The 16,013-nt window shown below is 47.9% G+C and overlaps 1 protein-coding gene across 50 annotated transcripts in view; it reads right to left on the bottom strand.

The window, feature by feature from the left end:
* Window positions 1-15,167, bottom strand: part of SORBS1 (sorbin and SH3 domain containing 1) — a 255,754-nt gene extending 240,587 nt beyond the window's left edge. For all 50 annotated transcript variants that reach the window (XM_033187841.1, XM_033187861.1, XM_033187955.1 and 47 more), the window contains exon 1: window positions 15,062-15,167. The gene's annotated coding sequence lies outside the window, so the exon portion shown is untranslated. The remainder of the gene's footprint in view (window positions 1-15,061) is intronic.
* Window positions 15,168-16,013: the final 846 nt, after the last annotated feature.

Here is a 16,013-nt window from a genome sequence, read left to right as displayed (position 1 = left end):
CGTGCAGTGGCACGATCTCTGGTCACCACAACATCTGTCTCCTGGGTTCAAGTGATTCTTGTGCCTCAGCCTCCTGGGTCCAAGCAATTCTCATGCCTCAGCCTCCCGAATAGTTGGGACTACATGTCGGCATATGCCACCACACCTGGCTAATTTTTTTATTTTATTAGAGACAGAGTTTCACCATATTGCCCAGGCTGGTCTCAAACTCCAGAGCTCACGCAATCCATTCATCTCAGCCTCCCAAAGTGCTAGGATTACAGGCGTGAGCCACCGCACCCAGCCAAGCACTCAGTACTCCTGATCACTGGTAATCAGGGAGAACCTGTATTTCTATGTCATGCTGAGAATCAGGCTTGCTAGGAACAGTCTCCTCACAGGTCAGCCCAGGGTCTAGACACCTGACCTCAGATATATCACTGGCCTACAGTACTTTCCCTGTGTGCCTCCCCCGGGTGAAGCAAGCTGCCACATCCATTATGTTCCTCTAGAGCACCCTCACTACCTGCACCTCCACAGACACTGTATCATACTAGAATATTCCTATTTCATTGCCTGAAATGCACTGTTGATGTCTGTTGGGGAAGACGAGAGCCCTGCCCTCTGGGTGTTCATGAAGAAATAAACTCCTGCAGGGCGGGGCCCATGTCTACAGTGTTGATGAGACTGCTCTGTTAAAGTACTTCTTGGCTGGGCGCGGTGGCTCACACCTGTCATCCCAGCACTTTGGGAGGCCTAGGCGGGTGTATCACCTGAGGTCAGGAGTTCGAAACCAGCATGGCCAACGTGGTGAAACCCCACCTCTACTAAAAATACAAAAAATTAGCTGGGTGGGGTGGCAGGCACCTGTAAGCCCAGCTACTCGGGAGGCTGAGGTTGAACGCGGGAGGCAGAGGTTGCAGTGAGCTGAGATCGCTCCATTGCACTCCAGCGTAGGCAACAAGAGCAAAATGCTGTCTCAAAATAAATAAATAAATAAATAAATAAAGTATTTCTTAAGCCAAAGTTCCACATATAAGCAGAGATTTACCTACCCAATGGGGCACCCTCCCATCCCTGGCGCTAACATCAGAGCTCTCTTTCTCTTCATCCAGCAAATTGGGGCACCCCTAGAATGCTGTGAAAGACTGAGCAACAGAGGGAATGACACCAACAAGAGATAGAAACCGCCAAGAAAATACCAGGGCCCAGCTGGGCTTCTGTCCCTGCTCTCTTCTGCATTCCTTCAATGCAGCCCTCTGCTCCACAGAGGTGATGGTAAATGTCCCACCCATTCCATGATGGAGATGTAGTGAGGGGAGAAAAAAATGTATGGGCACAGGGGAAAGGGCTGTGGGGACCAGCCTACGTGCAGGCAAGCCAGGAGAAAGGAGACACTGAAAGGATCCTTATTCAAAGGACCAGTGACCAGTTGTGACACTCAGAGGGCTTCGTGGACATACTGGCATTTTCACATCAGCTTGCATGACTAAAGCAGCCCCCGGCTGAGAAACATTCCATTACATATCCCTCCCCAGGTGGTCAGTCAGCTCTACAAGCATAGCCCTTCCTGACAACAGTCTTTCTCCCCTCCACTCTGCTGTTTGAAAATGCCTCCTTGGCTCTCCCTATACCTTCTGTCCCCTTCTCAGTCTCAATAATAGTAATCAGAATTCACTGAGTGATTACTATTTATGTGTCAGGCATAGTTCTTTCCTTTTCTTTTTTTTTTTTGTTGTTGAGATGGAGTCTTGTTCTGTTGCCCAGGCTGGAGTGGTATAGTGCTGTGATTGTGGCTCACTGCAGGCTCAACCTCCCAGGCTCAAGAGATCCTCCCACCTCAGCCTCCCAAGTAGCTGGGACTACAGGCTTACACCACCACACACAGCTAATCTTTCAAGTTTTTGTAAAGATGGGGGTCTCCCTATGTTGCCCAGGCTGGTCTCAAACTCCTGGCTCAAGTGATTCTCCCACCTCGACCTCCAAAGTGCTGGGATTACAGGTGTGAGCCACCACACCCAGCCCACAGTTCTAAAGACTGGAATGACTGGATCATCTAATCCTCCCTGCAATCCTGTGAGGCAGGTGCTATTGCTATTACTTCCTCCATTTCACAGGTGACACAACTGAGGCACAGGGCAATGACTTACCCTAAGACCCAAATCTAGGAAGTAGCAAAGCCAGGAATTGAACCCAGGCAGCCTGAGTGCAAAGACTACTCTCAGTTGCCCTACCTCACCTCAGGGAGAGAAGAGCCACACTCAAAGAGAAGAGACCTGTTCCTAGCTCAGTCCCATCTAGCCACATAACCTTAAACAAATGGCTTTTCTGTGCCTCAGTTGCCTCCACCATGAAATGCTAATCATAAATGTCTGGTCTGGAAACACAGAATCTTAGCTCTATGATCAGCCTGCCTAAGAGAGCCTCCTGAGATTACAGAAACACTCTACAACTGCCCATGCTGACCATAGGGCAGTCACTAGCCACACGTGCCTACTGAGCATTCGAAATGTGGCTAGCATGACTGAGAAGCTGAATTTTTAATGGTATTTCAAACTAATTAATTTCAATAGCCACATGTGGCTAGCAGCTACTATGCTGGACAGCTCAGCTCTAGGCTATAAATTCCAAGAGGGTAGGTGCCATTTCTCTTTGTTCGCTGCTATATTCTCAGAGCCCAGCATGGACGCTGGTCTATAACTGGTGCTCAATAACTATTTGATGAACAAATCAAAAGCAAAGGACTTTACAGGTGCTCTAATAGTACCTCATCTCCCACACAGGCATCAATTCTTCATGTTCCCTGGCGAGTGGACATTTAGCCTCGGCTTGACACAGAATTCAGGGCTTCCTAATGCAGTCTGGTAGGGAGTTGCTCTTACAATAAAAAATTTCTTCCACTGAACTAAATCAATCTCCCTAAAATTTCTAGTCACTAGTCTTGGCACATAAACTCACAAGTGTGGGAAAACCAAAAGAAGTTATGAAAAAACACTTAAATGTTTTTAAACACCTTAATGCAGGGATACATTCATTTTCGTGGTTAAGATGAATCTGATCTTAACTGGTAACAACAGTCTTTCTCCACTCCACTGTGCTGTTTGAAACAAATATACGACTACTATCTGTTTGGGAAAAAACAATCCTCTAGTGTCAGGGCTGTGGTCCAGAAATGCTGTCTCCATTGATTTTAATACCAATGCATTTGAGTCCCCCAACTCCATAAGTGGGCCAGGGAATGTGCAGCTAGGCCCTCAACAAGCTAGCCTTGTTCTCCAAGCCCATAGTTCTTTTCCACTCCTCAGTGAAAAAATCCAGTATTTCCTACATACCCCCTATGTACCAACCACGGTGGTAGACACAGGAGATACAGAGGATGGCGATGTGGTGCTCACAAGGAGCCCTCGGTTTAGAAAAAGGGAGAGTCAAACTGCAGAGGAGTTACTCTGTACAAGGCACTGAACTAAGCCAGGAGAAAGACATAGAAACCAAACACAATCAACTCAGTGTGGCCCATGCCAAAACAAACACACATACAAAACACCACACTGGCTGCCTTAGAAGAGAACGTGGAGAATCCCATCACCGTGGCTTGCACACAGCAGGTGCTCAATGCACAGAATCGAATCAAACCTTGACCAACATCTCATTGTAAGGCTGGGAAAACCAAGGCCCAGATAGGTTAAGGGACTTCTCAAAGTGACTTGTGGTAGTTACTGACAGGGCTGAAGACAGTAACACTCTGTAACACTGTCTCCCTCCCAATGTGTCTTATCCTCCACTGCATGGGGAGAATAGGCAGGATCTGCTACCTGTTATTATGTCTATCTCAGAATAAGCGACGGATTTATTTTTGTAACACTCTATGTTTGGGTCTCTTGAAATCTGATGACTAAATGTACGCATATCATCTTAGGAATGGGCATTCAATCATTTAACAAACATTTCTTGAGAATATACCCTATATCAGGCACAAATTTAAGTGTGTGAATGAAGAAATGAAATAAACTTTTGGTCAAATCAGAGAGCTTAACACCCATGTTTATCTCTGCTCTCTTCTGCACTCCCACTAAAAGTACAGTAGACGGATGCATTTCTTAATGAAAAAGAGACCCCAGCAGATGAGCTATGTCAACAGCAGTGGAGAGCTGACCACCATGCAGTAGCTGATTTAGGTTTCTGCGTTGTCTGCTCTGTTAAGTGCAAGCAGGGCAGGAGCCACTAAACAAGTGCCCAACTCATGGCACAGAAATTCAGGAACTGGAGGCACCAAGGACTCTAAAGGGAAACAGGGTGGGGCTAAAAAGAAGGGTGCCTGCCTGCCTGCAAGTTGGTACAAAGAGCAGTCAGACCCAGGGTCCCTCGTGCAGTCTTCTCAGCCTGGTGGTTTCCCTGCCTCAGCCAGCAGAAGGTGGAGATCCACTGATCAGGTAACTTACACCAGAGACACAGCAGAGGGAGGGACACAGCTGAGGGAGGCAGAGAGATGGAAGAGAGGGATGGTGGGTGGGGGCAACTTTCAAAAGACCCAGGGATTGAGTGAAAGTCTGCATATCAAACAGACTAATACCTAGCCCCTTTCCCCATGGAGGCTCCCAGAATGCAAGAAGGCTAGGCTGTTACTCTCCCCACCCACCCTACCCCACACCCAGGTAAAATCCTCTCCAAGAAAGCCCTATCCAGGAAAGCCCCAGAGAAAAGATCTACCGGCGCTGATATCTAGGTTGCTCCAGTAGAGAAAAAGGGGGCTCTCTGCTGGATCACTCTACAATGAAGTTAACAAGTCCCTTCCTTGTGGCACTGATGCCCAATCAGCATTTCGGTGTCCATTCTTAAAATATACATAGACAATCAAGGATCAGCATGCATGGAAGGATAGCTGCAATGGAAGATACAGTAACCAAAACAAGTGGAAAAAGGGACTTGGAGGAAACAACATCTTCCAAGGGACAGCAGGGAACAGCATAAAACCATAAAAAAAAAATAAAAAAAGCTAATATAAAGGAATTTACTGCACCCATGAAACAAGAATAGAATGTCATCTAAAAAAGAAAAGCAAGCGTTCAGAGAACTAGGGAGCTCTTAGAAAGTAAAACATGCAAATATGTTTCATATAAACACATGAAAGCATGAAGTTTAAAATGGAAAAGGGTTGAAGATAAAACTGAAGATAGCTCTCTGAAAGTAAGACAAAAATATAATAAAATGAAAAAAGGAAATAAAACATTTTAAAATTATAAACTTGATACAGGAAGTCCAACATTCAACTAATAGGCATTCCAAAGACAAAACACAGAAAATGGAGAAAATGAAATTATTAAAAGATATCTATTTAAGAAAATTTCCCCAACTGAAAGACGTCAATCTTCAGATCAAAAAGGCACACACTGGCCAGATGCAATGGCTCACACCTGTAATCGCAGCACTTTGGGAGGCCGCAGCGGATCACCTGATGTCTGGAGTTCAAGACCAGCCTGGCCAATGTGGTAAAACCCCTGTCTCTACTAACAATGCGAAAATTAGCCGGGCATGGTGGCACGCGCCTGTAATCCCAGATACTTGAGAGGCTAAGGCACAAGAATCGCTTGAACCTGGTAAGCAGAGGCTGCAGTGAGCCGAGACTGCACCACTGCACTCCAGCATGGCCAACAGAGTGAGACTCCATCTCAAAAAAAAAAAAGGCACACAACAAAGACCCAGGCCAATCATTTTTAAAGCAAGGAAATTTCAAATACAGGAAAAGAAAGAAGATCCTAAAAACTTTCAGTGAAAAAGCAGGTTACCCATAAATGATCAAGAATTAGAATGGTATCCAAAATTTGATAGCAATATTGGAACCTAGATGACAGTGGAATGATGGCTTCAAAATTCTAAGGGAAATGGCTTTCAACTTCAAATTCTAGATGAATCAAATCACCAATCAAATATGAATGTAGAATACGAACACTTTCAGACCTGCAAGCTTAAAATGATCAGCTTCCACAGACCCTCTCTCAGAAACTTGTGGAGGAATAAATCAACAGAGGAAACAGAATCCCACCCAGGATAAGGTGAGGAAATTCCCAGGATGAGTCATGCCACAGGCCTAGAGGTCAACGGGCAAGAACAAAGGAGAGAGAATGGAGACCCATAGGAGGGAAGTCTTCAAAGGGGTGTTAAAAAAAAAAAAAAAAACAGTAATAAAATAAAAAGGAACAAGCCCAGGCACAGTGGCTCATGCCTGTAATCCTAGCACTTTGAGAAGTTGAGGAGGGAGGATTTTTTGAGGGCAGGAGTTAAGAGACCAGCCTGGACAATCTACTGAAACTCCATTTCTACCAAAAAAACTTTAAAAATTAGCTGGACATGGTGGTGCCTGTAGTCCTAACTATTCAGGAGGCTGAGGCAGGAGGCTCACTTGATCCCAGGAGGTCAAGGCTGCAGTGAGCTACAATCGCACCACTGCACTCTAGCCTGGGGGACAGAGCAAGGCCCCATCTCAATAAATAAATAAACAGGAACACATGTTATAAAACAAATGTTTTAAGATGCTGTCAGATACTTTGCAAATTAGCAACAAGTACATAGAAACTAAGTAAATAGAAAATGTAAGATAATTATTAACTCAAAAAATGTACAAGAAAGAAAATGTTGTAGTATACTATATGGCTCTGTCATGAACACTATTTACACAGCCAAAATAATGTCAGCACCAAATATCAATGTAATCAAAAATTGTGATTTATCTATAATGAAAGAATAGGAAGAAAGGGAAGTATTGGGGAGCAGAGGAGAGGCTCCAATCCATAGTAAGACATCAAGACAAAACATCTAAAAGTAACCTCTAGGCTCACACCTGCAATCCCAGAACTTTAGGAGGCCGAGGTAGGAGTTCTTGAGGCCAGGAGTTAAAGTCCACCCTGGCCTCAAGCAAAGTCTCAACATAGCAAGACCCTGTCTCTACAAAAACAAAAATAAGGAAAAACAAAAATAACATCTAAAATGAACAATCAGAAAACAGCATTGTAAACAGGTAACAATAAATATGACAGTAATATCAGGAGAAACAGCTCAGTGCATTAGAAGTAACTGTTGTAAACAGAGTAACAGTAGCCCCTCAAAGATGTCTACATCCTAACCACCATGCCTGTCTAATTCTTTGTATTTTGTGTAGAGATGAGGTTTTACTATGTCGGCCAGGCAAATCTTGAACTCCTGGCCTCAAGTGATTCAATGGCCTCAGCCTCCCAAACTGCTAGGATTATAGACATGAGCCACTGCGCCCAGCCAGCCTTTATATTTTTCTAGTAGTAGTATTTGACTTTTTTTTCTTTTTTTCTTTTTTTGAGACGGAGTATGGCTCTGTTGCCCAGGCTGGAGTGCAGTGGCACGATCTCGGCTCACTGCACTCCCTGGTTCCCTCACTGCACTCCCTTGAACTTCCGCCTCCCTGGTTCAAGCGATTCTCCTGCCTCAGCCTCCAAAGTAGCTGGGATTACCGGCGCCCGCCACCATGCCTGGCTAATTTTTGTGTTTTTTTAGTAGATACGGGGTTCTGCCATGTTGGCCAGGCTGGTCTCAAACTCCTGACCTCAGGTGATCTGCCCACCTGAGCCTCCCAATGGATTACAGGCGTGAGCCACCACACCCAGCCTATTTGACTTTCGAAACTCTGTGTGGGGCAGGGGTGCATGATGGCTCATGCCTGTAATCCCAGCACTTTGGGAGGCCGAGATAGGCAGATCACTTGAGGTCAGGAGTTCAAGACCAGCCTGGCCAACACTGTGAAACCCTGTCTCTACTAACAATAAAAAAATTAGCCGGGGGTGGTGGTGCTCTCCTGTAGTCCCAGACACTCGGGAGGCTGAGGCAGGAGAATCGCTTGAACCCAGGAGGCGGAGGTTGCAGTGAGCTGAGATCGCGCCACTGCACTCCAGCCTTAGTGACAGAGGGAGATTCCGTCTCAAAACAAACAAAAAAGAAACTCTCTGTGTACACACACACACACATATATATGCGAAATTTTTATACAAATTAAAATTTAATTTAAAAAGAGAAGAAACACAGACTCACTCTATTCCTAGAACTCACAATATGGGGGAGGAAACAGACAAGAGAACTGGCAATAACAACAGAAGTAGAAAGCTGAACACAAGAAGAAAGGCATCTCTTTTTTTTTGAGATGGAATTTCACTCTTGTTACCTAGGTTGGAGTGCAATGGCGTGATCTCAGCTCACTGCAACCTCCACCTTCTGGGTTCAAGCAATTCTCCTGCCTCAGCCTCCTGAGTAGCTGGGACTACAGGTGCGCGCCACCACGCCCAGCTACTTTTTCGTATTTTTAGTAGAGATGGGGTTTCACCATGTTGGCCAGGCTGGTTGTGAACTCCTGACCTCAGGTGATCCACCTACCTCGGCCTCCCAAAGTGCTGGGATTACAGGCATGAGCTACCACGCCCAGCTGAAAGGCATCTCTTTAAGATGTGAGGGAAGTCTGAGGGAAGAAAGCATCAGCCAGGAAACGCAGAAAAAAGCCGTCTGGTGAGGGAACCAGTCCTGGTGGGAGGTGCAGGGGGGCCTGGCCTTTGGGGACGTGTAGTAGGGAATGACTGGGCATCTGGTGGTTTGGCAGAGCAGGCAGGAAAGCATGGAGGCTCAGCACCAGCAGGTTTGATGCCTACCCTATCCCTGGCTTCTTCAGCTGGGGTATGGGACTGATACACATATTTAGGGCGGGCTGGGACAAATGAGGGCCCACGATAAACACATTTTCTAGAATGTCAATTGTATTCAACAGTAAAGCAACTTAAATACTTTTATACTAAAACCAGCACAGATATATTACAGAGAATACAAAATTCATGTGATTTTTTAATACAAAACTGCAGACTTCAAGGTGACTTCTTGTTTGCGGGGCCCACTTTAGATTCTAAAGTACTTGCTGACCACTGAGCATCAAGAGTCAATCCTCTCTGTAACTAATGAGAGTCAGAAGAAAAGCATAAAGCGGTACAGCATCCATCCATCAAAGCATCTGGGGACTTTACACCAGCAACTGCTGATGGGTGCCCACCCTCCCAAGGTGGGCAGAAGACATACCTTGGGTCCCACTCAACACTAATCAGAAAGTTAACAAGCATCTCATTCTTTTCCAAAAGGGTCTGGGTCCTGCTACAGCCAGTTAGGTTAGCTCAGCCTGAGGAAACAGAGAAAACAATGATACTAATTCTTCCTAGATGTGCTCTCTAGGCCATAGCCTGCCAGCCCCTATTCTAAGCAGTACAGCAGTCACTGAGAAGAGCCCCACCTCTGCCATTAGCAGCCCTAGCCCTTATAGTACAGGCCTCTGTTACAGAATGCATTAAAGACACTTTTTCCATGGAAGGAAGCCTAGAAACAGGGTACATCCCTTGAGAGAGGGTGTCCCCTGTGGTCCACAATACAAGGGTGGAAACTTTTTTCCATTGTTGTAAAAACAATAACCGCATGACAGAGACCTGGGAACTTTTTTTTCTATAAAAAGTCATTGCTGACCACAGAAGAAGTAGGGGGATAAATCAATGGAAGGCCACACAGAAATAAAAAGCAATTTAGTTGGATTTGGTTCATTTGCCTCTTTTTTGTTTTGTGTGTAAAACACATACACATTCAAAAAAGACTGAACTCAATTGATTTTATTTATTTATTTATTTATTTATTTGGATGGAGTCTCACTCTGCAATCTCGGCTCACTGCAACCTCCACCTCCCAGGCTCAAGCAATTCTCTCTGCCTCAGCCTCCTGAGTAGTTGGGATTACAGGTACCCACCACCACACCCAGCTAATTTTTGTATTTTTAGTAGAGATGGGGTTTCACCATGTTGACCAGGCTGGTCTCGAACTCCTGGCATCAGGTGATCCACCCGCTTCGGCCTCCCAAAATGCTGAGATTACAGGTGTGAGCCACCATGCCTGGCCCTCAACTGATTTGAAATGAAGAACAGAGAACATTAAATTTTAATGGCAATAGATTAAAAGAAATTACAAAGATATATTGCTGACAATAAGGAAAGAATGAAGGAGGAGGGCAAGGAGAAAGAGGTAAGAAAAAGAAATGGATAGAGGAGGGAGACATAGGAAAAGAAGAATGGGGGACAGCAAGATTCAAGGACGGGCCCACGTGCCTAACCACACACAAAAATGGGGAGCCACCAAAGGACCCACAGAGATACTTCCCAGGGCTTGAAGAGTTAGCCAAAGTCAATTACGTTGTTCATGGCCAGCTGTTGGCTATAGCTCCAGACCTTGAACTACTATCACCCTTTATCCTTGCCTTCGAATGGTTAATGCTCTGGTCAACCACTGTTCACAGCTCTTTAATTGCTCATTGAAAATTCTGAGGCTTAGCTTAGGTCACAAGCCAGAAGCTCCCCTAAATGAGCCATAATTCAGTAGATCATTCATCTCCAAGTATCTCCTCTGAAAAGGGAGTATGTGAAACAGTATCTCATAAAACGTTCAAAGCACCGATGAAAATCCAAGGAGAAAATGCCACTTGCACGGAAAAAAAATCCATGGAAAAGTGTTTTGTGTTTTGCATTTACAAAAAAACCAGGACTTCAGCAGAACTGAGTCCCACCTCAGTATCAGCCAGCATCACCACCCACGCCCCTGACTTTCCACATGTCCACGTTCTGCATGCTCCCATGGATCTAAAGGCCTCAGTTGACCTTGAAACTGAGCAGCCTCCATGCCACTCTGTAATCTGAGGGTCAACAGCAGCAATCCCAAGGAGATTCCAAGTGAGTCTCAGGTTGAGGCTGAACTCTCAGTCCACTCCCCCAACCCCCATTCTAGTCTACCAAACCTCTCCTCACTTCAGCCCAAGGGCTGCAGAAGAGCTCAGCTGTTTCAGAGACAACAGAGCCTCCCCCTTTCAAGCTCCATCCTTTTCTCCTCCAAGCTTGGTTTCTGTGTTTTTCCCTTCCTCACATAACCTGTCCCCAGCCTCCTACTTTCTCTTGTCTGTTTCTCCAATCTCTCTCTTCTTGTGCTCCTATTTCCTCTTCATGTTTTCCTATTCCATCTTAGGATCCTTTCTCTCAGAGGAAGAGGGGGCTTAACAGATACATACAGGCGGGCACAGTGGCCCAAGCCTATAACCCCAGCATGCTGGAAGGCTGATGCAGGCGGATAGCTTGAGTCCAGGAGTTTGAGACCAGCCTGGGCAACACAGCAAAACCCTGTCTCTACAAAAAGCACAAAAATTAGCTGGGTGTGGTAGTGTGTGCCTGTGGTCCCAGTTCCCCGGAGGCTGAGGTAGGAGGACTGCCTGGGCCCAGGAGGTCGAGGCTGCAGTGAGCTGTGACTGTGCCACTGCGCTCCAGCCTGGGTGACAGATGAGACCCAGCCTCAAAACAACCACCACCACCAAAACACAAAAACAAACAACAAAACAAAACAAAAAAACCCCAGATACATGTGGAAACAAGATCTACAATCTCTCCACCTGAGTTCCCACCCCAACTCCACGTCTTGCTAGCTGTGCCACCTTGGAAACATGGCCAAACCTCCCAACCCCTCAAATTCCTCAGTTTGGCAGGGGAGGGGGCGGAACATGGCAATCACAGAGGTCTTTTATAACTCTCATCTTCTAGATAGGTAAACGTTCACCTGTAGAACCATAAATAAACCAGCAAGTTAAACATCCACAGGGAGGCCGGGCGCGGTGGCTCAAGCCTGTAATCCCAGCACTTTGGGAGGCCGAGATGGGTGGATCACGAGGTCAGGAGATCGAGACCATCCTGGCTAACACGGTGAAACCCCGTCTCTACTAAAAAACACAAAAAATTAGCCGGGCGAGATGGCAGGCACCTGTAGTCCCAGCTACTCGGGAGGCTGAGGCAAGAGAATGGCGTAAACCCGGGAGGCGGAGCTTGCAGTGAGCCGAGATCACGCCACTGCACTCCAGCCTGGGCGACAGCGCCAGACTCCGTCTCAAAAAAAAAAAAAAAAAAAAAAAAACATCCACAGGGAAAGAGAACAAATTACAAAAACTCCTTTTCCTCAGCAATCTACCATCCCACCCTCATCTCTCACAGACAACCACTCACTCTGGGGTCTCTCTCTGTGCCTCTCACTCCGGGCCATTCTAGCTCTGAATTATTTATGTACTTACAGTAACACCTCACCAATCACAGTAATCAAGGAAAAGGCAGATGTGAATCCAACAGAAACCTGCGTTCTAGAATGCTTCTTTCATGCCATTGTGCAATACTTTGAATTTATTTATGTATTTATTTATTTATTTTTTTTTTTTTTTTGAGATGGAGTCTCGCTCTGTCGCCCAGGCTGGAGTGCAGTGGCCGGATCTCAGCTCACTGCAAGCTCCGCCTCCCGGGCTTACGCCATTCTCCTGTCTCAGCCTCCTGAGTAGCTGGGACTACAGGTACCCACCACCTCGCCCGGCTAGTTTTTTGTATTTTTTTAAGTAGAGATGGGGTTTCACCGTGTTAACCAGGATGGTCTCGATCTCCTGACCTTGTGATCCGCCCGTCTCGGCCTCCCAAAGTGCTGGGATTACAGGCTTGAGCCACCGTGCCCGGCCTAATACTTTGAATTTATTATCAGTTTAGCAAACAGGAAAGAACCTGAAAATGCCGTCACAAACTGTGACTCTAAGAACAGCGGAGTTGTCAGGAACCCTGGAAGACCCTCTGCCCTATCATCCTCCACTTCACCAGCAAGGACACAGGCCCAGAGAGCAGAAGCCCAAACCCCAAAGATTGGTGGCCAGGACCAAAGCCAGCTGTCCTGCCTCTGGTCCAGAGCTCCTCCACCAAAGCTTTTTGAGACCATCCATGCCTTTCTCCTAGAGAGAGGTCAAATCCTAAATTACCATAGAGTGCCCTCTATAGCAAATCTATCTCCACATCCAGGGAGGGGTCAGGAGATAAGTTTGGATGACCAGATGATTATCAATGCTGAACAATAAAAACTTTCTTTCCTGGCCCTGCCCATTCATTCTTTGCAAAGAAAGCCCTGGACTCTGCTATCTGTTTTGAACTCTATTTTAGAGAAGGGGAAAGAGGGGAATAGCTGAGCAGTGCTTTGTTCTACCAGGAAGAAGAATTTGCTCATCCTTTCCCATAACTCCTACCCACTCCCCAATATGCCCAATGTCTTCTGAAAAGTTTACAGAAACTCTCCAACTACAACAAATGAAAGCAGGCAGGAGAAGGAAAGGGCCAACAAGGTGGGTATAGTCCACAAGATGACAATACCCTCCCAACTCTTTACTCCAGCGGGTAGACAGCACTTCATTTCAGTTGCTAATTCCCTGCAGGGAAGTCACTAGAGGAGTGGTCTCAGGGCCCTCCAGCTGAGAAATGTGCTCTCTGCAACCCCTGGAGAACTAACCGTTTCCTAACCATCTGCTCCAACAGTGCCTAGGGCAAAGGTGCCAACAGACCAACCCTTCCCTTCTTTCCCCTCAGGCCAAGAGGGAGACATCAGAGCTTGGTTGGCAAGGGGCTATCTAAGGCAGCATCCAGAGGGCGGGGCAGAAAACTGCTGGAGGCATCCTTCTCCTCCACCCCTCCCCCTCACAGCCCAAACACACGCCCCTCACTCTGTAGACAGCCATCTACCTCATTGGTGTCTGAAGGCTGTAGATATGTCCATCATCTGTTTTCTGTCACTGATGCTGCTGACCCCTCTGCTGCCCACCCCACTTTTAATCCAACCCTCCTCTCTTCCATCACCACCAAGATACCTTTCCAACCAAGAACATAGAATTGAATCTAAGCAGAGGAGCTCAAAACACAAGGAGAGTGAAGACATCCCCCACCTCCACTTAAGAGAGGAAAAAGGGCGCGGGGGGCTGGGCGGGGGCGGGGGGTTGAGGGGAGAGATGGAGTCAGAGGCCTGACATGCCAGATAGGTTCCATGATGTCTCTAGATGAACCTCCCTCCTATTGACGGTGAAACCAATTCCAGCAATTTCAGCAGGTCGGCCCTGTGACAACAGGGGCATCCCAACGCTCAGTGTTTAAAACAAAAATCCAACGCCTCGCCCAGAACATGCTGGGAAAACCCGAGGACTGGATAAAACGAGCCACGCTCAGTGGGATCCCTTCTGCTTTTATGTAGCAATGTAATAGCGTAATAAATTCTTGTCTGCCTGGAGAAAGCAGGCACTGGTGAATTTCAAAGCCATCTTACGACAGCGGATGTATGGGGATGCAGAATTCGACAGCACATTCCCCCATGAAGGAAACATAATGACTTCAAGCCTCTTTCCCCCTCTATCTTGAATGGCGCTACCACGTATCAAGGAAGCCACGTCGGAAAGCAACGAGGTGGGAGCAGGGGATGCCCGGGGAATTCGGAGAAGGGAGTTGCTTGCTGTCCATGTCGGTGATGAGCTGCCTAGCAAGATGCTGTCAGCCACTCGGGGAGAAAAAGGGGCACGGGCGGCACGGGCAGGCGCGGTGTCTCCGGCGCATACTCTTCCCGGTTCATTCAGGCGGGTCCGGCCAGCCGCATCGTCCTTGCGCCCCTCCCGCCGCCCTCTCCAGGGGATGCTGATGAATGAACACACCTGAGATGCCTCCATCCTGACGCTCGCTCCCTCTGCCTTCCTCTGGCTGCTGCAGAGGTGCCCCTCCTCGGTAGTTTCACTTTACAGCACAAACCCATCCGGGCTTTGATGTCTCCTCCACCCACCCATATTGCAGCCACCCTGAGACGGGCGGACATTCTCTCCTAGCAGAGGCCACGATCGCACTACCCCCGACCCACCAAAAAAGGAAATTTATAAAAACCCCAACCCTGGAAGCCCCCAGATCCTCCGCACCCTGGGGAACTTCCCTTGAAAGACTAGGGATCCGCCGAGCAGGCAGGATGGACGGTTCGACCGCGGGGGACCACCGCTTTCCCCGTGCCCATAGGGGGATGCTCTGGGGGAGGGGGTCCCCCAAGTCCCTCCAACAGCTGGCCCTTTAAATGCGCTTCCTCCGAGGGCTGAACAAAGGCGCCGCCCGCGGGGGCCGGGCCGCGCACACCCCCGGCGCCGCCGCTGCCGAGCGGGCGAGCGCGGCCGGGCGGGCGGGCGCGGGCTTACCTTGCTGGTCGCCGGGCAGGCGGGCTGCGCGCGTCCGCCCCACTCGCACTACACGCTGCAGCTGGCCGCGCTCTGTTTTTCTGGGACTCAGCGCTGACTTCACCGACACTCCGCGGATAACCAATGGGCTGCGGTGCCCGCCCCCTCATTAGCATGCCTCTGGAACCGTCCACTCTGGCAGCGCCTGGCCAGCGGGCGGAGCCAAGGGGCGGGGCCGGGCCCGGCAGTGACAGGAAGGGGCGTGTGCGCAGATGGGAGGCGGGGAAGCGTCTGGCTGCTGGCTCCTGGCATTGTGAGCCCGCTGGCCTCCGCCGGTAACGGGCGCGCGGGCCAACTGACCCTTTCCGTCCCGGCCGGGCCGGACGCTGGCCTGGCGTGCCTTCTGGTTCTTCAGAAGGGTCGCCCACGGGGAGCTTGGAAGGAACCTTAGACGTAAAATAACAGTGATAAATTATTTAACCCCTGGGCCTCAGTTTACCCATCTGTAAAATGGCATAATAGTACCGATTTCGTAAAATCTAGTGAAGATTAACATAGTTAACATAGGTGATGCATTTAGATCAGTGCCTGCTGGCCGTCGTGCTACATAAACGTTTGCTGTTATCATTCGTGTGCTCTGTACCAACCAGTGTGCTTAATGCTTGCTGGATATTTCCTCATTTGATCCTCTTAGCCTGATAAGAGAGGAACGATTACTAATCCATATTTTTCTAGTGAGAAAACTGAAAATAATTACTATTTTTGTGCAGGAAAACTGAGGTGTAGTTTAAGTGACTTATCTGAGGTCACACAGCAAGTGGTGCAACCAGGATTTGAACCCAGGCTCTGAGATTTCACTCATGCGACACACATATATTTAGAGGCTCTGTGGCATTGCTGGACCCCGGTGTTAACCGCAGAGAACAAGACAGGCAAGGCCTTTTCCCTCAGGAAGTTTCCATTTTAGTGGAGA

Source organism: Trachypithecus francoisi, unplaced genomic scaffold (genome assembly GCF_009764315.1).
Source record: "Trachypithecus francoisi isolate TF-2019V2 unplaced genomic scaffold, Tfra_2.0 Contig01579, whole genome shotgun sequence".
Taxonomy (NCBI): domain Eukaryota; kingdom Metazoa; phylum Chordata; class Mammalia; order Primates; family Cercopithecidae; genus Trachypithecus; species Trachypithecus francoisi.
This window is presented reverse-complemented; position numbering and strand designations above follow the sequence as displayed.